Here is a 23,396-nt window from a genome sequence, read left to right as displayed (position 1 = left end):
TCTGTCACTGTATAACACCGGGGTGCAGTACTGATGGGGACAGGTATGTCTCTGTATAACTCCGGGGTGCAGTACTGGTGGGGACAGGTCTGTCTCTGTATACCACCGGGGTGCAGTACTGGTGGGGACAGGTCTGTCTCTGTATACCACCGGGGTGCAGTACTGGTGGGGACAGGTCTGTCTCTGTATACCACCGGGGTGCAGTACTGGTGGGGACAGGTCTGTCTCTGTATAACACTGGGGTAGGATACTGGTGGGGAGAGGTCTGTCTCTGTACAACATTGGGGTGCAGTGCTGGTGGGTACTGGTCTGTCTCTGTACAACACTAGGGTAGGATACTGGTGGGGAGCGGTCTGTCTCTGTTTAACACTGGGGTGCAGTACTGGTGGGGACAGGTCTGTCTCTGTATAACACTAGGGTAGGATACTGGTGGGGAGAGGTCTGTCACTGTATAACACTGGGGTGCAGTACTGGTCGGGACAGGTCTGTCTCTGTATAACAACGGCGTGCAGTACTGGTGGGGAGAGGTCTGTCTCTGTATAACAACAGGTGCAGTACTGGTGGGGAGAGGTCTGTCACTGTCTCACACTGGGGTGCAGTACTGGTGGGGACAGGTCTGTCTCTGTATAACACTGGGGTAGGATACTGGTGGGGACAGGTCTGTCTCTGTATAACACTGGGGTGCAGTACTGGTGGGGACAGGTCTGTCTCTGTATAACACTGGGGTAGGATACTGGTGGGGAGCGGTCTGTCTCTGTATAACTTCAGGGTAGGATACGGGTGGGGAGAGGTCTGTCTCTGTATAACACTGGGGTGCAGTACTGGTGGGGACAGGTCTGTCTCTGTGTAACACCGGGGTGCAGTACTGGTGGGGACAGGTCTGTCTCTGTATAACACTGGGGTCGGATACTGGTGGGGAGAGGTCTGTCTCTGTATAACTTCAGGGTAGGATACGGGAGGGGAGAGGTCTGTCTCTGTATAACACCGGGGTGCAGTACTTGTGGGGACAGGTCTGTCTCTGGATAACACCGGGTTGCAGTACTGGTGGGGACAGGGCTGTCTCTGTATAACACTGGGGTGCAGTACTGGTGGGGAGATGTCTGTCTCTGTATAACAGTGGGGTGCAGTACTGGTGGGGAGAGGTCTGTCTCTGTATAACACCGGGGTGCAGTACTGGTGGGGACAGGTCTGTCTCTGTATGACACTAGGGTAGGATACTGGTGGGGAGAGGTCTGTCTCTGTATAACACTGGGGTGCAGTACTGGTGGGGAGAGGTCTGTCTCTGTATAACTCCGGGGTGCAGTACTGGTGGGGAGAGGTCTGTCTCTGTATAACACTGGGGTAGGATACTGGTGGGGAGAGGTCTGTCACTGTATAACACTGGGGTGCAGTACTGGTGGGGACAGGTCTGTCTCTGTATAACACCGGGGTGCAGTACTGGTGGGGTCTGGTCTGTCTCTATAACACCGGGGTGCAGTACTGGTGGGGACAGGTCTGTCTCTGTATAATACCAGGGTGCAGTACTGGTGGGGACAGGTCTGTCTCTATAACACCGGGGTGCAGTACTGGTGGGGACAGGTCTGTCTCTGTATAACACCGGGGTGCAGTACTGGTGGGGTCAGGTCTGTCTCTGTATAATACCAGGGTGCAGTACTGGTGGGGAGAGGTCTGTCTCTGTATAACACTGGGGTGCAGTACTGGTGGGGACAGGTCTGTCTCTATAACACCGGGGTGCAGTACTGGTGGGGAGAGGTCTGTCTCTGTATAACACCGGGGTGCAGTACTGGTGGGGAGAGGTCTGTCTCTGTATAACACAGGGGTGCAGTACTGGTGGGGACAGGTCTGTCTCTGTATAACACTAGGGTAGGATACTGGTGGGGAGAGGTCTGTCTCTGTATAACAGTGGGGTGCAGTACTGGTGGGGAGAGGTCTGTCTCTGTATAACACTCGGGTGCAGTACTGGTGCGGAGAGGTCTGTCTCTGTATGACACTGGGGTAGGATACTGGTGGGGAGAGGTCTGTCACTGTATAACACTGGGGTGCAGAACTGGTGGGACAGTTCTGTCTCTGTATAACACCGGGGTGCAGTACTGGTGGGGACAGGTCTGTCACTGTGTAACAGTAGGGTGCAGTACTGGTGGGGAGAGGTCTGTCTCTGTATAACACTTGGGTAGGATACTGGTGGGGAGAGGTCTGTCTCTGTATAACACTGGGGTGCAGTACTGGTGGGGAGAGGTCTGTCTCTGTATAACACCGGGGTGCAGTACTGGTGGGGACAGGTCTGTCTCTGTATAACACTGGGGTGCAGTACTGGTGGGGACAGGTCTGTCTCTGTATAACACCGGGGTGCAGTACTGGTGGGGAGAGGTCTGTCTCTGTATAACACCGGGGTGCAGTACTGGTGGGGACAGGTCTGTTACTGTATAACACTGGGGTGCAGTACTGGTGGGGAGAGGGCTGTCTCTGTATAACACCGGGGTGAAGTACTGGTGGGGAGAGGTCTGTCTCTGTATAACACTAGGGTAGGATACTGGTGGAGAGCAGTCTGTCTCTGTTTAACACTGGGGTGCAGTACTGGTGGGGACAGGTCTGTCTCTGTATAACAACGGGGTGCAGTACTGGTGGGGAGAGGTCTGTCTCTGTATAACACCGGGGTGCAGTACTGGTGGGGACAGGTCTGTCTCTGTATAACACTGGGGTGCAGTACTGGTGGGGACAGGTCTGTCTCTGTATAACACCGGGGTGCAGTACTGGTAGGGAGAGGTCTGTCTCTGTATAACACTGGGGTGCAGTACTGGTGGGGAGAGGTCTGTCACTGTATAACACTGGGGTGCAGGACTGGTGGGGAGAGGTCTGTCTCTGTATAACACCGGGGTGCAGTACTGGTGGGGAGAGGTCTGTCTCGATAACACCGGGGTGCAGTACTGGTGGGGAGAGGTCTGTCACTGGAAAACACCGGGGTGCAGTACTGGTGGGGACAGGTCTGTCTCTGTATAACACTGGGGTGCAGTGCTGGTGGGGAGAGGTCTGTCTCTGTATAACACTGGGGTGCAGTACTGGTGGGGACAGGTCTGTCTCTGTATAACACTGGGGTGCAGTACTGGTGGGGAGAGGTCTGTCTCTGTATAACACTGGGGTGCAGTCCTGGTGGGGACAGGTCTGTCTCTGTATAACACCGGGGTGCAGTACTGGTGGGGAGAGGTCTGTCTCTGTATAACACTGGGGTGCAGTCCTGGTGGGGACAGGTCTGTCTCTGTATAACACCGGGGTGCAGTACTGGTAGGGTCAGGTCTGTCTCTGTATATCACTGGGTTGCAGTACTGGTGGGGGCAGGTCTGTCTCTGTATAACACCGGGGTGCAGTGCTGGTGGGGACAGGTCTGTCTCTGTATAACACTGGGGTAGGATACTGGTGGGGACAGGTCTGTCCCTGTATAACACTGGGGTGCATTACTGGTGGGGACAGGTCTGTCTCTGTATAACACTGGGGTAGGATACTGGTGGGGAGCGGTCTGTCTCTGTATAACTTCAGGGTAGGATACGGGTGGGGAGAGGTCTGTCTCTGTATAACACTGGGGTGCAGTACTGGTGGGGACAGGTCTGTCTCTGTGTAACACCGGGGTGCAGTACTGGTGGGGACAGGTCTGTCTCTGTATAACACTGGGGTAGGATACTGGTGGGGAGAGGTCTGTCTCTGTATAACACTGGGCTGCAGTACTGGTGGGGAGAGGTCTGTCTCTGTATAACACCGGGGTGCAGTACTTGTGGGGACAGGTCTGTCTCTGTATAACACCGGGTTGCAGTACTGGTGGTGACAGGGCTGTCTCTGTATAACACTGGGGTGCAGTACTGGTGGGGAGAGGTCTGTCTCTGTATAACAGTGGGGTGCAGTACTGGTGGGGAGAGGTCTGTCTCTGTATAACACCGGGGTGCAGTACTGGTGGGGAGAGGTCTGTCTCTGTATAACACTGGGGTGCAGTACTGGTGGGGAGAGGTCTGTCTCTGTATAACACTGGGGTGCAGTACTGGTGGGGAGAGGTCTGTCTCTGTATAACACTGGGGTAGGATACTGGTGGGGAGAGGTCTGTCACTGTATAACACCGGGGTGCAGTACTGATGGGGACAGGTATGTCTCTGTATAACTCCGGGGTGCAGTACTGGTGGGGACAGGTCTGTCTCTGTATACCACCGGGGTGCAGTACTGGTGGGGACAGGTCTGTCTCTGTATACCACCGGGGTGCAGTACTGGTGGGGACAGGTCTGTCTCTGTATACCACCGGGGTGCAGTACTGGTGGGGACAGGTCTGTCTCTGTATAACACTGGGGTAGGATACTGGTGGGGAGAGGTCTGTCTCTGTACAACATTGGGGTGCAGTGCTGGTGGGTACTGGTCTGTCTCTGTACAACACTAGGGTAGGATACTGGTGGGGAGCGGTCTGTCACTGTATAACACTGGGGTGCAGTACTGGTCGGGACAGGTCTGTCTCTGTATAACAACGGGGTGCAGTACTGGTGGGGAGAGGTCTGTCTCTGTATAACAACAGGTGCAGTACTGGTGGGGAGAGGTCTGTCACTGTCTCACACTGGGGTGCAGTACTGGTGGGGACAGGTCTGTCTCTGTATAACACTGGGGTAGGATACTGGTGGGGACAGGTCTGTCTCTGTATAACACTGGGGTGCAGTACTGGTGGGGACAGGTCTGTCTCTGTATAACACTGGGGTAGGATACTGGTGGGGAGCGGTCTGTCTCTGTATAACTTCAGGGTAGGATACGGGTGGGGAGAGGTCTGTCTCTGTATAACACTGGGGTGCAGTACTGGTGGGGACAGGTCTGTCTCTGTGTAACACCGGGGTGCAGTACTGGTGGGGACAGGTCTGTCTCTGTATAACACTGGGGTAGGATACGGGAGGGGAGAGGTCTGTCTCTGTATAACACCGGGGTGCAGTACTTGTGGGGACAGGTCTGTCTCTGGATAACACCGGGTTGCAGTACTGGTGGGGACAGGGCTGTCTCTGTATAACACTGAGGTGCAGTACTGGTGGGGAGATGTCTGTCTCTGTATAACAGTGGGGTGCAGTACTGGTGGGGAGAGGTCTGTCTCTGTATAACACCGGGGTGCAGTACTGGTGGGGACAGGTCTGTCTCTGTATGACACTAGGGTAGGATACTGGTGGGGAGAGGTCTGTCTCTGTATAACACTGGGGTGCAGTACTGGTGGGGAGAGGTCTGTCTCTGTATAACTCCGGGGTGCAGTACTGGTGGGGAGAGGTCTGTCTCTGTATAACACTGGGGTAGGATACTGGTGGGGAGAGGTCTGTCACTGTATAACACTGGGGTGCAGTACTGGTGGGGACAGGTCTGTCTCTGTATAACACCGGGGTGCAGTACTGGTGGGGTCAGGTCTGTCTCTATAACACCGGGGTGCAGTACTGGTGGGGACAGGTCTGTCTCTGTATAATACCAGGGTGCAGTACTGGTGGGGACAGGTCTGTCTCTATAACACCGGGGTGCAGTACTGGTGGGGACAGGTCTGTCTCTGTATAACACCGGGGTGCAGTACTGGTGGGGTCAGGTCTGTCTCTGTATAATACCAGGGTGCAGTACTGGTGGGGAGAGGTCTGTCTCTGTATAACACTGGGGTGCAGTACTGGTGGGGACAGGTCTGTCTCTATAACACCGGGGTGCAGTACTGGTGGGGACAGGTCTGTCTCTGTATAACACCGGGGTGCAGTACTGGTGGGGAGAGGTCTGTCTCTGTATAACACTGGGGTACAGTACTGGTGGGGACAGGTCTGTCTCTGTATAACACCGGGGTGCAGTACTGGTAGGGTCAGGTCTGTCTCTGTATATCACTGGGGTGCAGTACTGGTGGGGACAGGTCTGTCTCTGTATAACACCGCGGTGCAGTACTGGTGGAAACAGGTCTGTCTCTGTATAACACCGGGGTGCAGTACTGGTGGGGACAGGTTTGTCTCTGTATAACACTGGGGTAGGATACTGGTGGGGACAGGTCTGTCTCTGTATAACACTGGGGTGCAGTACTGGTGGGGACAGGTCTGTCTCTGTATAACACTGGGGTAGGATACTGGTGGGGAGCGGTCTGTCTCTGTATAACTTCAGGGTAGGATACGGGAGGGGAGAGGTCTGTCTCTGTAAAACACTGGGGTGCAGTACTGGTGGGGACAGGTCTGTCTCTGTGTAACACCGGGGTGCAGTACTGGTGGGGACAGGTCTGTCTCTGTATAACACTGGGGTAGGATACTGGTGGGGAGAGGTCTGTCTCTGTATAACACTGGGGTGCAGTACTGGTGGGGAGAGGTCTGTCTCTGTATAACACCGGGGTGCAGTCCTGGTGGGGACAGGTCTGTCTCTGTATACCACCGGTGTGCAGTACTGGTGGGGACAGGTCTGTCTCTGTATAACACTGGGGTAGGATACTGGTCGGGAGAGGTCTGTCTCTGTACAACATTGGGGTGCAGTGCTGGTGGGTACTGGTCTGTCTCTGTATAACACTAGGGTAGGATACTGGTGGGGAGCGGTCTGTCTCTGTTTAACACTGGGGTGCAGTACTGGTGGGGACAGGTCTGTCTCTGTATAACACTAGGGTAGGATACTGGTGGGGAGCGGTCTGTCTCTGTTTAACTCTGGGGTGCAGTACTGGTGGGGAGAGGTCTGTCTCTGTATAACACCGGGGTGCAGTACTGCTGGGGACAGGTCTGTCTCTGTATAACACTAGGGTAGGATACTGGTGGGGAGAAGTCTGTCTCTGTATAACAGTGGGGTGCAGTACTGGTGCGGAGACGTCTGTCTCTGTATGACACTGGGGTAGGATACTGGTGGTGAGAGGTCTGTCACTGTATAACACTGGGGTGCAGTACTGGTGGGGACACGTCTGTCTCTGTATAACACCGGGGTGCAGTACTGGTGGGGACAGGTCTGTCACTGTGTAACAGTCGGGTGCAGTACTGGTGGGGAGAGGTCTGTCTCTGTATAACACCGGGGTGCAGTACTGGTGGGGAGAGGTCTGTCACTGTATAACACCGGGGTGCAGTACTGGTGGGGACAGGTCTGTCTCTGTACAACATTGGGGTGCAGTGCTGGTGGGTACTGGTTTGTCTCTGTACAACACTAGGGTAGGATACTGGTGGGGAGCGGTCTGTCTCTGTTTAACACTGGGGTGCAGTACTGGTGGGGACAGGTCTGTCTCTGTATAACAAAGGGTGCAGTACTGGTGGGGAGAGGTCTGTCACTGTATAACACTGGGGTGCAGTGCTGGTGGGGAGAGGTCTGTCTCTGTATAACACTGGGGTGCAGTACTGGTGGGGACAGGTCTGTCTCTGTATAACACTGGGGTGCAGTACTGGTGGGGACAGGTCTGTCTCTGTATAACACTGGGGTAGGATACTGGTGGGGAGCGGTCTGTCTCTGTATAACTTCAGGGTAGGATACGGGTGGGGAGAGGTCTGTCTCTGTATAACACTGGGGTGCAGTACTGGTGGGGACAGGTCTGTCTCTGTATAACACTGGGGTGCAGTACTGGTGGGGACAGGTCTGTCTCTGTATAACACTGGGGTAGGATACTGGTGGGGAGCGGTCTGTCTCTGTATAACTTCAGGGTAGGATACTGGTGGGGACAGGTCTGTCCCTGTATAACACTGGGGTGCATTACTGGTGGGGACAGGTCTGTCTCTGTATAACACTGGGGTAGGATACTGGTGGGGAGCGGTCTGTCTCTGTATAACTTCAGGGTAGGATACGGGTGGGGAGAGGTCTGTCTCTGTATAACACTGGGGTGCAGTACTGGTGGGGACAGGTCTGCCTCTGTGTAACACCGGGGTGCAGTACTGGTGGGGACAGGTCTGTCTCTGTATAACACTGGGGTAGGATACTGGTGGGGAGATGTCTGTCTCTGTATAACACTGGGCTGCAGTACTGGTGGGGAGAGGTCTGTCTCTGTATAACACCGGGGTGCAGTACTGGTGGTGACAGGGCTGTCTCTGTATAACACTGGGGTGCAGTACTGGTGGGGAGAGGTCTGTCTCTGTATAACAGTGGGGTGCAGTACTGGTGGGGAGAAATCTGTCTCTGTATAACACCGGGGTGCAGTACTGGTGGGGAGAGGTCTGTCTCTGTATAACACTGGGGTGCAGTACTGGTGGGGAGAGGTCTGTCTCTGTATAACACTGGGGTGCAGTACTGGTGGGGAGAGGTCTGTCTCTGTATAACACTGGGGTAGGATACTGGTGGGGAGAGGTCTGTCACTGTATAACACCGGGGTGCAGTACTGATGGGGACAGGTATGTCTCTGTATATCACCGGGGTGGAGTACTGGTGGGGACAGGTCTGTCTCTGTATACCACCGGGGTGCAGTACTGGTGGGGACAGGTCTGTCTCTGTATACCACCGGGGTGCAGTACTGGTGGGGACAGGTCTGTCTCTGTATAACACTGGGGTAGGATACTGGTGGGGAGAGGTCTGTCTCTGTACAACATTGGGGTGCAGTGCTGGTGGGTACTGGTCTGTCTCTGTACAACACTAGGGTAGGATACTGGTGGGGAGCGGTCTGTCTCTGTTTAACACTGGGGTGCAGTACTGGTGGGGACAGGTCTGTCTCTGTATAACACTAGGGTAGGATACTGGTGGGGAGAGGTCTGTCACTGTATAACACTGGGGTGCAGTACTGGTCGGGACAGGTCTGTCTCTGTATAACAACGGGGTGCAGTACTGGTGGGGAGAGGTCTGTCTCTGTATAACAACAGGTGCAGTACTGGTGGGGAGAGGTCTGTCACTGTCTCACACTGGGGTGCAGTACTGGTGGGGACAGGTCTGTCTCTGTATAACACTGGGGTAGGATACTGGTGGGGACAGGTCTGTCTCTGTATAACACTGGGGTGCAGTACTGGTGGGGACAGGTCTGTCTCTGTATAACACTGGGGTAGGATACTGGTGGGGAGCGGTCTGTCTCTGTATAACTTCAGGGTAGGATACGGGTGGGGAGAGGTCTGTCTCTGTATAACACTGGGGTGCAGTACTGGTGGGGACAGGTCTGTCTCTGTGTAACACCGGGGTGCAGTACTGGTGGGGACAGGTCTGTCTCTGTATAACACTGGGGTCGGATACTGGTGGGGAGAGGTCTGTCTCTGTATAACTTCAGGGTAGGATACGGGAGGGGAGAGGTCTGTCTCTGTATAACACCGGGGTGCAGTACTTGTGGGGACAGGTCTGTCTCTGGATAACACCGGGTTGCAGTACTGGTGGGGACAGGGCTGTCTCTGTATAACACTGGGGTGCAGTACTGGTGGGGAGATGTCTGTCTCTGTATAACAGTGGGGTGCAGTACTGGTGGGGAGAGGTCTGTCTCTGTATAACACCGGGGTGCAGTACTGGTGGGGACAGGTCTGTCTCTGTATGACACTAGGGTAGGATACTGGTGGGGAGAGGTCTGTCTCTGTATAACACTGGGGTGCAGTACTGGTGGGGAGAGGTCTGTCTCTGTATAACTCCGGGGTGCAGTACTGGTGGGGAGAGGTCTGTCTCTGTATAACACTGGGGTAGGATACTGGTGGGGAGAGGTCTGTCACTGTATAACACTGGGGTGCAGTACTGGTGGGGACAGGTCTGTCTCTGTATAACACCGGGGTGCAGTACTGGTGGGGTCAGGTCTGTCTCTGTATAACACCAGGGTGCAGTACTGGTGGGGACAGGTCTGTCTCTATAACACCGGGGTGCAGTACTGGTAGGGACAGGTCTGTCTCTGTATAACACTGGGGTGCAGTACTGGTGGGGACAGGTCTGTCTCTGTATAACACCGGGGTGCAGTACTGGTGGGGCAGGTCTGTCTCTGTATAACACTGGGGTGCAGTACTGGTGGGGACAGGTCTGTCTCTGTATAACACCGGGGTGCAGTACTGGTGGGGCAGGTCTGTCTCTGTATAACACTGGGGTGCAGTACTGGTGGGGACAGGTCTGTCTCTGTATAACACCGGGGTGCAGTACTGGTAGGGACAGGTCTGTCTCTGTATAACACTGGGGTGCAGTACTGGTGGGGACAGGTCTGTCTCTGTATAACACCGGGGTGCAGTACTGGTGGGGAGAGGTCTGTCTCTGTATAACACTGGGGTACAGTACTGGTGGGGACAGGTCTGTCTCTGTATAACACCGGGGTGCAGTACTGGTAGGGTCAGGTCTGTCTCTGTATATCACTGGGGTGCAGTACTGGTGGGGACAGGTCTGTCTCTGTATAACACCGCGGTGCAGTACTGGTGGAAACAGGTCAGTCTCTGTATAACACCGGGGTGCAGTACTGGTGGGGACAGGTTTGTCTCTGTATAACACTGGGGTAGGATACTGGTGGGGACAGGTCTGTCTCTGTATAACACTGGGGTGCAGTACTGGTGGGGACAGGTCTGTCTCTGTATAACACTGGGGTAGGATACTGGTGGGGAGCGGTCTGTCTCTGTATAACTTCAGGGTAGGATACGGGAGGGGAGAGGTCTGTCTCTGTAAAACACTGGGGTGCAGTACTGGTGGGGACAGGTCTGTCTCTGTGTAACACCGGGGTGCAGTACTGGTGGGGACAGGTCTGTCTCTGTATAACACTGGGGTAGGATACTGGTGGGGAGAGGTCTGTCTCTGTATAACACTGGGGTGCAGTACTGGTGGGGAGAGGTCTGTCTCTGTATAACACCGGGGTGCAGTCCTGGTGGGGACAGGTCTGTCTCTGTATACCACCGGGGTGCAGTACTGGTGGGGACAGGTCTGTCTCTATAACACTGGGGTAGGATACTGGTCGGGAGAGGTCTGTCTCTGTACAACATTGGGGTGCAGTGCTGGTGGGTACTGGTCTGTCTCTGTATAACACTAGGGTAGGATACTGGTGGGGAGCGGTCTGTCTCTGTTTAACACTGGGGTGCAGTACTGGTGGGGACAGGTCTGTCTCTGTATAACACTAGGGTAGGATACTGGTGGGGAGCGGTCTGTCTCTGTTTAACACTGGGGTGCAGTACTGGTGGGGAGAGGTCTGTCTCTGTATAACACCGGGGTGCAGTACTGCTGGGGACAGGTCTGTCTCTGTATAACACTAGGGTAGGATACTGGTGGGGAGAAGTCTGTCTCTGTATAACAGTGGGGTGCAGTACTGGTGGGGAGAGGTCTGTCTCTGTATAACACTCGGGTGCAGTACTGGTGCGGAGACGTCTATCTCTGTATGACACTGGGGTAGGATACTGGTGGTGAGAGGTCTGTCACTGTATAACACTGGGGTGCAGTACTGGTGGGGAGAGGTCTGTCACTGTATAACACCGGGGTGCAGTACTGGTGGGGACAGGTCTGTCACTGTGTAACAGTCGGGTGCAGTACTGGTGGGGAGAGGTCTGTCTCTGTATAACACTTGGGTAGGATACTGGTGGGGAGAGGTCTGTCTCTGTTTAACACTGGGGTGCAGTACTGGTGGGGACAGGTCTGTCTCTGTATAACAACGGGTGCAGTACTGGTGGGGAGAGGTCTGTCACTGTATAACACTGGGGTGCAGTACTGGTGGGGACAGGTCTGTCTCTGTATAACACTGGGGTGCAGTACTGGTGGGGACAGGTCTGTCTCTGTATAACACCGGGGTGCAGTACTGGTGGGGACAGGTCTGTCACTGTATAACACTGGGGTGCAGTACTGGTGGGGACAGGTCTGTCTCTGTATAACACCGGGGTGCAGTGCTGGTGGGGACAGGTCTGTCACTGTATAACACTGGGATGCAGTACTGGTGGGGACAGGTCTGTCTCTGTATAACACCGGGGTGCAGTACTTGTGGGGACAGGTCTGTCTCTGGATAACACCGGGTTGCAGTACTGGTGGGGACAGGGCTGTCTCTGTATAACACTGGGGTGCAGTACTGGTGGGGAGAGGTCTGTCTCTGTATAACAGTGGGGTGCAGTACTGGTGGGGAGAGGTCTGTCTCTGTATGACACTAGGGTAGGATACTGGTGGGGAGAGGTCTGTCTCTGTATAACACTGGGGTGCAGTACTGGTGGGGAGAGGTCTGTCTCTGTATAACTCCGGGGTGCAGTACTGGTGGGGAGAGGTCTGTCTCTGTATAACGCTGGGGTAGGATACTGGTGGGGAGAGGTCTGTCTCTGTATAACACTGGGGTGCAGTACTGGTGGGGAGAGGTCTGTCTCTGTATAACTCCGGGGTGCAGTACTGGTGGGGAGAGGTCTGTCTCTGTATAACGCTGGGGTAGGATACTGGTGGGGAGAGGTCTGTCACTGTATAACACTGGGGTGCAGTACTGGTGGGGACAGGTCTGTCTCTATAACACCGGGGTGCAGTACTGGTGGGGACAGGTCTGTCTCTGTATAACACCAGGGTGCAGTACTGGTGGGGACAGGTCTGTCTCTGTATAACACCGGGGTGCAGTACTGGTGGGGAGAGGTCTGTCTCTGTATAACACCGGGGTGCAGTACTGGTGGGGACAGGTCTGTCTCTGTATAACACCGGGGTGCAGTACTGGTGGGGAGAGGTCTGTCTCTGTATAACACTGGGGTGCAGTACTGGTGGGGACAGGTCTGTCTCTGTATAACACCGGGGTGCAGTACTGGTAGGGTCAGGTCTGTCTCTGTATATCACTGGGGTGCAGTACTGGTGGGGACAGGTCTGTCTCTGTATAACACCGGGGTGCAGTACTGGTGGGGACAGGTCTGTCTCTGTATAACACCGGGGTGCAGTACTGGTGGGGACAGGTCTGTCTCTGTATAACACCGCGGTGCAGTACTGGTGGGGACAGGTCTGTCTCTGTATAACACTGGGGTGCAGTACTGGTGGGGACAGGTCTGTCTCTGTATAACACTGGTGTAGGATACTGGTGGGGAGCGGTCTGTCTCTGTATAACTTCAGGGTAGGATACGGGAGGGGAGAGGTCTGTCTCTGTATAACACCGGGGTGCAGTACTGGTGGGGACAGGTCTGTCTCTGTATGACACTAGGGTAGGATACTGGTGGGGAGAGGTCTGTCTCTGTATAAGACTGGGGTGCAGTACTGGTGGGGAGAGGTCTGTCTCTGTATAACTCCGGGGTGCAGTACTGGTGGGGAGAGGTCTGTCTCTGTATAACACCGGGGTGCAGTACTGGTGGGGACAGGTCTGTCTCTGTATGACACTAGGGTAGGATACTGGTGGGGAGAGGTCTGTCTCTGTATAAGACTGGGGTGCAGTACTGGTGGGGAGAGGTCTGTCTCTGTATAACTCCGGGGTGCAGTACTGGTGGGGAGAGGTCTGTCTCTGTATAACACTGGGGTAGGATACTGGTGGGGAGAGGTCTGTCACTGTATAACACTGGGGTGCAGTACTGGTGGGGACAGGTCTGTCTCTGTATAACACCGGGGTGCAGTATTGGTGGGGTCAGGTCTGTCTCTGTATAACTCCGGGGTGCAGTACTGGTGGGGAGAGGTCTGTCTCTGTATAACTCCGGGGTGCAGTACTGGTGGGGAGAGGTCTGTCTCTGTATAACACTGGGGTAGGATACTGGTGGGGAGAGGTCTGTCACTGTATAACACTGGGGTGCAGTACTGGTGGGGACAGGTCTGTCTCTGTATAACACCGGGGTGCAGTACTGGTGGGGACAGGTCTGTCTCTATAACACCGGGGTGCAGTACTGGTGGGGACAGGTCTGTCTCTGTATAACACCGGGGTGCAGTACTGGTAGGGACAGGTCTGTCTCTGTATAACACTGGGGTGCAGTACTGGTGGGGACAGGTCTGTCTCTGTATAACACCGGGGTGCAGTACTGGTGGGGACAGGTCTGTCTCTGTTTAACACTGGGGTACAGTACTGGTGGGGACAGGTCTGTCTCTGTATAACACCGCGGTGCAGTACTGGTGGAAACAGGTCTGTCTCTGTATAACACCGGGGTGCAGTACTGGTGGGGACAGGTCTGTCTCTGTATAACACTGGGGTAGGATACTGGTGGGGACAGGTCTGTCTCTGTATAACACTGGGGTGCAGTACTGGTGGGGACAGGTCTGTCTCTGTATAACACTGGGGTAGGATACTGGTGGGGAGCGGTCTGTCTCTGTATAACTTCAGGGTAGGATACGGGAGGGGAGAGGTCTGTCTCTGTAAAACACTGCGGTGCAGTACTGGTGGGGACAGGTCTGTCTCTGTGTAACACCGGGGTGCAGTACTGGTGGGGACAGGTCTGTCTCTGTATAACACTGGGGTAGGATACTGGTGGGGAGAGGTCTGTCTCTGTATAACACTGGGGTGCAGTACTGGTGGGGAGAGGTCTGTCTCTGTATAACACCGGGGTGCAGTCCTGGTGGGGACAGGTCTGTCTCTGTATACCACCGGGGTGCAGTACTGGTGGGGACAGGTCTGTCTCTGTATAACACTGGGGTAGGATACTGGTCGGGAGAGGTCTGTCTCTGTACAACATTGGGGTGCAGTGCTGGTGGGTACTGGTCTGTCTCTGTATAACACTAGGGTAGGATACTGGTGGGGAGCGGTCTGTCTCTGTTTAACACTGGGGTGCAGTACTGGTGGGGACAGGTCTGTCTCTGTATAATACTAGGGTAGGATACTGGTGGGGAGCGGTTTGTCTCTGTTTAACACTGGGGTGCAGTACTGGTGGGGAGAGGTCTGTCTCTGTATAACACCGGGGTGCAGTACTGCTGGGGACAGGTCTGTCTCTGTATAACACTAGGGTAGGATACTGGTGGGGAGAGGTCTGTCTCTGTATAACAGTGGGGTGCAGTACTGGTGGGGAGAGGTCTGTCTCTGTATAACACTCGGGTGCAGTACTGGTGCGGAGACGTCTGTCTCTGTATGACACTGGGGTAGGATACTGGTGGTGAGAGGTCTGTCACTGTATAACACTGGGGTGCAGTACTGGTGGGGACACGTCTGTCTCTGTATAACACCGGGGTGCAGTACTGGTGGGGACAGGTCTGTCACTGTGTAACAGTCGGGTGCAGTACTGGTGGGGAGAGGTCTGTCTCTGTATAACACTTGGGTAGGATACTGGTGGGGAGAGGTCTGTCTCTGTATAACACTGGGGTGCAGTACTGGTGGGGACAGGTCTGTCTCTGTATAACACCGGGGTGCAGTACTGGTGGGGACAGGTCTGTCACTGTATAACACCGGGGTGCAGTACTGGTGGGGACAGGTCTGTCTCTGTATAACACCGGGGTGCGGTACTGGTGGGGACAGGTCTGTCTCTGTATAACACTGGGGTGCAGTACTGGTGGGGAGAGGTCTGTCTCTGTATAACACCGGGGTGCTGTACTGGTGGGGACAGGTCTGTTACTGTATAACACTGGGGTGCAGTACTGGTGGGGAGAGGGCTGTCTCTGTATAACACCGGGGTGCAGTACTGGTGGGGAGAGGTCTGTCTCTGTATAACACCGGGGTGCAGTACTGGTGGGGAGAGGTCTGTCACTGTATAACACCGGGGTGCAGTACTGGTGGGGACAGGTCTGTCTCTGTACAACATTGGGGTGCAGTGCTGGTGGGTACTGGTCTGTCTCTGTACAACACTAGGGTAGGATACTGGTGGGGAGCGGTCTGTCTCTGTTTAACACTGGGGTGCAGTACTGGTGGGGACAGGTCTGTCTCTGTATAACAACGGGTGCAGTACTGGTGGGGAGAGGTCTGTCACTGTATAACACTGGGGTGCAGTACTGGTGGGGACAGGTCTGTCTCTGTATAACACTGGGGTGCAGTACTGGTGGGGACAGGTCTGTCTCTGTATAACACCGGGGTGCAGTACTGGTGGGGACAGGTCTGTCACTGTATAACACTGGGGTGCAGTACTGGTGGGGACAGGTCTGTCTCTGTATAACACCGGGGTGCAGTGCTGGTGGGGACAGGTCTGTCACTGTATAACACTGGGATGCAGTAGTGGTGGGGACAGGTCTGTCTCTGTATAACACCGGGGTGCAGTACTGGTGGGGAGAGGTCTGTCACTGTATAACACTGGGGTGCAGTACTGGTGGGGACAGGTCTGTCTCTGTTTAACAACGGGGTGCAGTACTGGTGGGGAGAGGTCTGTCTCTGTATAACACCGGGTGCAGTACTGGTGGGGAGAGGTCTGTCGCTGTATAGCACTGGGGTGCAGTACTGGTGGGGACAGGTCTGTCTCTGTATAACACCGGGGTGCAGTACTGGTGGGGACAGGTCTGTCTCTATAACACCGGGGTGCAGTACTGGTGGGGACAGGTCTGTCTCTGTATAACACCGGGGTGCAGTACTGGTGGGGACAGGTCTGTCTCTGTATAACACCGGGGTGCAGTACTGGTGGGGACAGGTCTGTCTCTGTATAACACTGGGGTGCAGTACTGGTGGGGACAGGTCTGTCTCTGTATAACACCGGGGTGCAGTACTGGTGGGGAGAGGTCTGTCTCTGTATAACACTGGGGTGCAGTACTGGTGGGGTCAGGTCTGTCTCTGTATATCACTGGGGTGCAGTACTGGTGGGGACAGGTCTGTCCCTGTATAACACTGGGGTGCATTACTGGTGGGGACAGGTCTGTCTCTGTATAACACTGGGGTAGGATACTGGTGGGGACAGGTCTGTCCCTGTATAACACTGGGGTGCATTACTGGTGGGGACAGGTCTGTCTCTGTATAACACCGCGGTGCAGTCCTGGTGGAAACAGTTCTGTCTCTGTATAACACCGGGGTGCAGTACTGGTGGGGACAGGTCTGTCTCTGTATAACACTGGGGTAGGATACTGGTGGGGACAGGTCTGTCCCTGTATAACACTGGGGTGCATTACTGGTGGGGACAGGTCTGTCTCTGTATAACACTGGGGTAGGATACTGGTGGGGAGCGGTCTGTCTCTGTATAACTTCAGGGTAGGATACGGGTGGGGAGAGGTCTGTCTCTGTATAACACTGGGGTGCAGTACTGGTGGGGACAGGTCTGTCTCTGTATAACACTGGGGTAGGATACTGGTGGGGAGAGGTCTGTCTCTGTATAACACTGGGCTGCAGTACTGGTGGGGACAGGTCTGTCTCTGTGTAACACCGGGGTGCAGTACTGGTGGGGACAGGTCTGTCTCTGTATAACACTGGGGTAGGATACTGGTGGGGAGAGGTCTGTCTCTGTATAACACCGGGGTGCAGTACTGGTGGGGACAGGTCTGTCTCTATAACACCGGGGTGCAGTACTGGTGGGGACAGGTCTGTCTCTGTATAACACTGGGGTAGGATACTGGTGGGGAGAGGTCTGTCTCTGTATAACACTGGGCTGCAGTACTGGTGGGGAGAGGTCTGTCTCTGTATAACACCGGGGTGCAGTACTGGTGGGGAGAGGTCTGTCACTGTATAACACTGGGGTGCAGTACTGGTGGGGACAGGTCTGTCTCTGTTTAACAACGGGGTGCAGTACTGGTGGGGAGAGGTCTGTCTCTGTATAACACCGGGTGCAGTACTGGTGGGGACAGGTCTGTCACTGTATAGCACTGGGGTGCAGTACTGGTGGGGACAGGTCTGTCTCTGTATAACACCGGGGTGCAGTACTGGTGGGGACAGGTCTGTCTCTATAACACCGGGGTGCAGTACTGGTGGGGACAGGTCTGTCTCTGTATAACACCGGGGTGCAGTACTGGTGGGGACAGGTCTGTCTCTGTATAACACCGGGGTGCAGTACTGGTGGGGAGAGGTCTGTCTCTGTATAACACTGGGGTGCAGTACTGGTGGGGACAGGTCTGTCTCTGTATAACACCGGGGTGCAGTACTGGTAGGGTCAGGTCTGTCTCTGTATATCACTGGGGTGCAGTACTGGTGGGGACAGGTCTGTCTCTGTAGAACACCGGGTGCAGTACTGGTGGGGAGAGGTCTGTCACTGTATAGCACTGGGGTGCAGTACTGGTGGGGACAGGTCTGTCTCTGTATAACACCGGGGTGCAGTACTGGTGGGGACAGGTCTGTCTCTATAACACCGGGGTGCAGTACTGGTGGGGACAGGTCTGTCTCTGTATAACACCGGGGTGCAGTACTGGTGGGGACAGGTCTGTCTCTGCATAACACTGGGGTGCAGTACTGGTGGGGACAGGTCTGTCTCTGTATAACACTGGGGTGCAGTACTGGTGGGGAGAGGTCTGTCTCTGTATAACACTGGGGTGCAGTACTGGTGGGGACAGGTCTGTCTCTGTATAACACTGGGGTGCAGTACTGGTGGGGACAGGTCTGTCTCTGTATAACACTGGGGTGCAGTACTGGTGGGGAGAGGTCTGTCTCTGTATAACACTGGGGTGCAGTACTGGTGGGGACAGGTCTGTCTCTGTATAACACCGGGGTGCAGTACTGGTGGGGACAGGTCTGTCTCTGTATAACACCGGGGTGCAGTACTGGTGGGGACAGGTCTGTCTCTGTATAACACTGGGGTGCAGTACTGGTGGGGAGAGGTCTGTCTCTGTATAACACTGGGGTGCAGTACTGGTGGGGACAGGTCTGTCTCTGTATAACACCGGGGTGCAGTACTGGTAGGGTCAGGTCTGTCTCTGTATATCACTGGGGTGCAGTACTGGTGGGGACAGGTCTGTCTCTGTATAACACCGGGGTGCAGTACTGGTGGGGACAGGTCTGTCTCTGTATAACACTGGGGTAGGATACTGGTGGGGACAGGTCTGTCCCTGTATAACACTGGGGTGCATTACTGGTGGGGACAGGTCTGTCTCTGTATAACACTGGGGTAGGATACTGGTGGGGACAGGTCTGTCCCTGTATAACACTGGGGTGCATTACTGGTGGGGACAGGTCTGTCTCTGTATAACACCGCGGTGCAGTCCTGGTGGAAACAGTTCTGTCTCTGTATAACACCGGGGTGCAGTACTGGTGGGGACAGGTCTGTCTCTGTATAACACTGGGGTAGGATACTGGTGGGGACAGGTCTGTCCCTGTATAACACTGGGGTGCATTACTGGTGGGGACAGGTCTGTCTCTGTATAACACTGGGGTAGGATACTGGTGGGGAGCGGTCTGTCTCTGTATAACTTCAGGGTAGGATACGGGTGGGGAGAGGTCTGTCTCTGTACAACACTGGGGTGCAGTACTGGTGGGGACAGGTCTGTCTCTGTGTAACACCGGGGTGCAGTACTGGTGGGGACAGGTCTGTCTCTGTATAACACTGGGGTAGGATACTGGTGGGGAGAGGTCTGTCTCTGTATAACACTGGGCTGCAGTACTGGTGGGGAGAGGTCTGTCTCTGTATAACACCGGGGTGCAGTACTTGTGGGGACAGGTCTGTCTCTGTATAACACCGGGTTGCAGTACTGGTGGTGACAGGGCTGTCTCTGTATAACACTGGGGTGCAGTACTGGTGGGGAGAGGTCTGTCTCTGTATAACAGTGGGGTGCAGTACTGGTGGGGAGAGGTCTGTCTCTGTATAACACCGGGGTGCAGTACTGGTGGGGACAGGTCTGTCTCTGTATAACACTAGGGTAGGATACTGGTGGGGAGAGGTCTGTCTCTGTATAACACTGGGGTGCAGTACTGGTGGGGAGAGGTCTGTCTCTGTATAACACTGGGGTGCAGTACTGGTGGGGAGAGGTCTGTCTCTGTATAACACTGGGGTAGGATACTGGTGGGGAGAGGTCTGTCACTGTATAACACCGGGGTGCAGTACTGATGGGGACAGGTATGTCTCTGTATAACTCCGGGGTGCAGTACTGGTGGGGTCAGGTCTGTCTCTGTATAACACCGGGGTGCAGTACTGGTGGGGACAGGTCTGTCTCTGTATAACACTGGGGTAGGATACTGGTGGGGAGAGGTCTGTCTCTGTACAACATTGGGGTGCAGTGCTGGTGGGTACTGGTCTGTCTCTGTACAACACTAGGGTAGGATACTGGTGGGGAGAGGTCTGTCTCTGTATAACACTGGGGTGCAGTACTGGTGGGGAGAGGTCTGTCTCTGTATAACACTAGGGTAGGATACTGGTGGGGAGAGGTCTGTCTCTGTTTAACACTGGGGTGCAGTACTGGTGGGGACAGGTCTGTCTCTGTATAACACTAGGGTAGGATACTGGTGGGGAGAGGTCTGTCACTGTATAACACTGGGGTGCAGTACTGGTCGGGACAGGTCTGTCTCTGTATAACAACGGGGTGCAGTACTGGTGGGGAGTGGTCTGTCACTGTATAACACTGGGGTGCAGTACTGGTGGGGAGAGGTCTGTCTCTGTATAACAACGGGTGCAGTACTGGTGGGGAGAGGTCTGTCACTGTCTCACACTGGGGTGCAGTACTGGTGGGGACAGGTCTGTCTCTGTATAACACCGGGGTGCAGTACTGGTGGGGAGAGGTCTGTCACTGTATAACACTGGGGTGCAGTACTGGTGGGGACAGGTCTGTCTCTGTATAACACCGGGGTGCAGTACTGGTGGGGAGAGGTCTGTCACTGTATAACACTGGGGTGCAGTACTGGTGGGGACAGGTCTGTCTCTGTTTAACAACGGGGTGCAGTACTGGTGGGGTGAGGTCTGTCTCTGTATAACACCGGGTGCAGTACTGGTGGGGAGAGGTCTGTCACTGTATAGCACTGGGGTGCAGTACTGGTGGGGACAGGTCTGTCTCTGTATAACACCGGGGTGCAGAACTGGTCGGGACAGGTCCGTCTCTGTATAACACCGGGGTGCAGTACTGGTGGGGACAGGTCTGTCTCTGTATAACACCGGGGTGCAGTACTGGTGGGGACAGGTCTATCTCTGTATAACACCGGGGTGCAGTACTGGTGGGGACAGGTCTGTCTCTGTATAACACCGGGGTGCAGTACTGGTGGGGACAGGTCTATCTCTGTATAACACTGGGGTGCAGTACTGGTGGGGACAGGTCTGTCTCTGTATAACACCGGGGTGCAGTACTGGTGGGGAGAGGTCTGTCTCTGTATAACACTCGGGTGCAGTACTGGTGCGGAGACGTCTGTCTCTGTATGACACTGGGGTAGGATACTGGTGGTGAGAGGTCTGTCACTGTATAACACTGGGGTGCAGTACTGGTGGGGACACGTCTGTCTCTGTATAACTCCGGGGTGCAGTACTGGTGGGGACAGGTCTGTCACTGTGTAACAGTCGGGTGCAGTACTGGTGGGGAGAGGTCTGTCTCTGTATAACACTTGGGTAGGATACTGGTGGGGACAGGTCTGTCTCTGTATAACACTGGGGTAGGATACTGGTGGGGAGCGGTCTGTCTCTGTATAACTTCAGGGTAGGATACGGGTGGGGAGAGGTCTGTCTCTGTATAACACTGGGGTGCAGTACTGGTGGGGACAGGTCTGTCTCTGTATAACACTGGGGTAGGATACTGGTGGGGAGAGGTCTGTCTCTGTATAACACTGGGCTGCAGTACTGGTGGGGACAGGTCTGTCTCTGTGTAACACCGGGGTGCAGTACTGGTGGGGACAGGTCTGTCTCTGTATAACACTGGGGTAGGATACTGGTGGGGAGAGGTCTGTCTCTGTATAACACCGGGGTGCAGTACTGGTGGGGACAGGTCTGTCTCTATAACACCGGGGTGCAGTACTGGTGGGGACAGGTCTGTCTCTGTATAACACTGGGGTAGGATACTGGTGGGGAGAGGTCTGTCTCTGTATAACACTGGGCTGCAGTACTGGTGGGGAGAGGTCTGTCTCTGTATAACACCGGGGTGCAGTACTGGTGGGGAGAGGTCTGTCACTGTATAACACTGGGGTGCAGTACTGGTGGGGACAGGTCTGTCTCTGTTTAACAACGGGGTGCAGTACTGGTGGGGAGAGGTCTTTCTCTGTATAACACCGGGTGCAGTACTGGTGGGGATAGGTCTGTCACTGTATAGCACTGGGGTGCAGTACTGGTGGGGACAGGTCTGTCTCTGTATAACACCGGGGTGCAGTACTGGTGGGGACAGGTCTGTCTCTATAACACCGGGGTGCAGTACTGGTGGGGACAGGTCTGTCTCTGTATAACACCGGGGTGCAGTACTGGTGGGGACAGGTCTGTCTCTGTATAACACCGGGGTGCAGTACTGGTGGGGAGAGGTCTGTCTCTGTATAACACTGGGGTGCAGTACTGGTGGGGACAGGTCTGTCTCTGTATAACACCGGGGTGCAGTACTGGTAGGGTCAGGTCTGTCTCTGTATATCACTGGGGTGCAGTACTGGTGGGGACAGGTCTGTCTCTGTAGAACACCGGGTGCAGTACTGGTGGGGAGAGGTCTGTCACTGTATAGCACTGGGGTGCAGTACTGGTGGGGACAGGTCTGTCTCTGTATAACACCGGGGTGCAGTACTGGTGGGGACAGGTCTGTCTCTATAACACCGGGGTGCAGTACTGGTGGGGACAGGTCTGTCTCTGTATAACACCGGGGTGCAGTACTGGTGGGGACAGGTCTGTCTCTGCATAACACTGGGGTGCAGTACTGGTGGGGACAGGTCTGTCTCTGTATAACACTGGGGTGCAGTACTGGTGGGGAGAGGTCTGTCTCTGTATAACACTGGGGTGCAGTACTGGTGGGGACAGGTCTGTCTCTGTATAACACTGGGGTGCAGTACTGGTGGGGACAGGTCTGTCTCTGTATAACACTGGTGTGCAGTACTGGTGGGGAGAGGTCTGTCTCTGTATAACACTGGGGTGCAGTACTGGTGGGGACAGGTCTGTCTCTGTATAACACCGGGGTGCAGTACTGGTGGGGACAGGTCTGTCTCTGTATAACACCGGGGTGCAGTACTGGTGGGGAGAGGTCTGTCTCTGTATAACACTGGGGTGCAGTACTGGTGGGGACAGGTCTGTCTCTGTATAACACCGGGGTGCAGTAATGGTAGGGTCAGGTCTGTCTCTGTATATCACTGGGGTGCAGTACTGGTGGGGACAGGTCTGTCTCTGTATAACACCGGGGTGCAGTACTGGTGGGGACAGGTCTGTCTCTGTATAACACTGGGGTAGGATACTGGTGGGGACAGGTCTGTCCCTGTATAACACTGGGGTGCATTACTGGTGGGGACAGGTCTGTCTCTGTATAACACTGGGGTAGGATACTGGTGGGGACAGGTCTGTCCCTGTATAACACTGGGGTGCATTACTGGTGGGGACAGGTCTGTCTCTGTATAACACCGCGGTGCAGTCCTGGTGGAAACAGTTCTGTCTCTGTATAACACCGGGGTGCAGTACTGGTGGGGACAGGTCTGTCTCTGTATAACACTGGGGTAGGATACTGGTGGGGACAGGTCTGTCCCTGTATAACACTGGGGTGCATTACTGGTGGGGACAGGTCTGTCTCTGTATAACACTGGGGTAGGATACTGGTGGGGAGCGGTCTGTCTCTGTATAACTTCAGGGTAGGATACGGGTGGGGAGAGGTCTGTCTCTGTATAACACTGGGGTGCAGTACTGGTGGGGACAGGTCTGTCTCTGTGTAACACCGGGGTGCAGTACTGGTGGGGA

The 23,396-nt window shown here is 54.8% G+C and overlaps 1 protein-coding gene across 1 annotated transcript in view; it reads left to right on the top strand.

Annotated features, from left to right (window-relative positions):
* The window catches only part of fbxw5 (F-box and WD repeat domain containing 5), a 123,749-nt gene that overhangs the window by 12,526 nt on the left and 87,827 nt on the right, over positions 1–23,396 (top strand). The window lies entirely within an intron of this gene.

This window comes from Heterodontus francisci, chromosome 32 (assembly GCF_036365525.1).
Source record: "Heterodontus francisci isolate sHetFra1 chromosome 32, sHetFra1.hap1, whole genome shotgun sequence".
Lineage (NCBI taxonomy): Eukaryota > Metazoa > Chordata > Chondrichthyes > Heterodontiformes > Heterodontidae > Heterodontus > Heterodontus francisci.
Note: the sequence above shows the minus strand (reverse complement) of the source record. Positions and strands in the feature narration are given on the sequence as shown.